Source organism: Cebus imitator, unplaced genomic scaffold, assembly GCF_001604975.1.
Source record: "Cebus imitator isolate Cc_AM_T3 unplaced genomic scaffold, Cebus_imitator-1.0 Scaffold7, whole genome shotgun sequence".
NCBI lineage: Eukaryota > Metazoa > Chordata > Mammalia > Primates > Cebidae > Cebus > Cebus imitator.
Genome location: NW_016107322.1, coordinates 4,349,060 through 4,350,667, shown reverse-complemented (window position 1 = coordinate 4,350,667; position 1,608 = coordinate 4,349,060).

Genomic DNA, 1,608 nt, shown 5'->3' with positions numbered 1-1,608 from the left:
TTTTTTTCAGGATTATTTCAGCTACTCAGAGTTCTTTGAGATTCCATATAAATTTTAGGATTTTTTTTTTCTATTTATTAAAAAAATGCCATTGGGATTTTGATAGGGGTTGCATTGAATCTGTAGATATCTGTAGGTGGTATAGACATTTTGACAATATTGTCTTCCAGTCCATGAACAGAAGATTTTTTTTATTTGTGTCCTTTTAATTCTTTTCAGCAGTATTTTGTAGTTTTCAGTGTACAAGTCTTTTGCCTCCTTGGTTAAGTTTGTTCCTTAGGATTTTATTTTACTGATGCTACTGTATACTTGATCTTAGACAAATGACCAAGAAGGGATGTTGCTATTATAAATAGGATAATTTTCCAAATTTCCTTTTCATATTGTTTATTGTTATTATATAGCACTATAGCTGATTTTTTTTGTGTGTTGATTTTGTATACTCAACTTTGCCCAATTCATTTATTATTTCTAACAGTTATTTTTAGTCTTTAGTGTTTTCTACATATAGGATCATAACATCTTCTGAAAGAGATCATTCTATGTTTCCAATTTGAATGCCTTTTATTTCTTTTTCTCAATTGTTCTGGCTAGGACTTGTAGAACTATGTCAAATAGAAGTGATAGTGGTCATCCTTACCTTGCTCCAAATCTTATTAAAAAAAAACCTTTCAGCTTTTCACCATTGAGTGTGATGTTAGCTGGGAGCTTTTTATATATGGCTTTTATAAAGTTGAGGTAATTTTCTTATATTCCTAGTTTATTAAGTGTTTTTGTCATAGTTTTGAATTTTGTTGAAGGTTTTCCTCTGAATCAATTAAGATGATTATGTGATTTTTTTCCACTTATTCTGATAAGGTAGTGGTCACACTGATTGATTTTAATATGTTGAACCATCCTTTCATCCTAGAAATAACTCCCACTTGGCCATGGTGTGTGATTCTTTCAATGTGTTGTGGTGTTGAATTTGGTTTATTAGTATTTTGTTGGAGATTTTGTTTGTATTTTTGAGACCCAACACAACAGGATAGATGACAGAAACAGAATGAGAATTGAATGGAGGATGGATGGAGACTCTAGTCCTTGGGAAGGAGTTGAAGATGGCAAGTTTAGAAAAAGGAGCTGGAGTACTGGGAAAATAAGCAGGTCAGGAATGATTGACAGTCAGGAAAAAGCTGGCAACTGGATTAAAATATTTGGTAGAAAAACAAATCATACCAAGTCCAGGGTGGTTTAGTAGCCAAGGAATCTTAAACAGTCAGTAACCATGGAGTTATTTTGCCACCAGGGTCTGTTGTAGCAGTTTGAATTAATTCTAAGATCTACCAGCAAGGAGGCTATGATTAAGTAACCTTTCTCTGACCATGAAATGGCATTAAGCAAGAGCTTGCAGTGGGAGATAATCTTCAGAGACTTCAGATGCAGAGAGCAGGAGATCCAGGGGCTGGGAAAGCCAGGCAGGGGTTCAGCATTTGCTCTTAAAACCTCATAACTTTTTTCATCACTCACCTCATCCTCTTCTACATCCCTCCATTTTGTCTTTCTTCCTTCTCCCTTCTCCTCCTCCCCTTCCTTCTCCCTTTTTTCCCCTCCCCCTCTTTCTCCTTC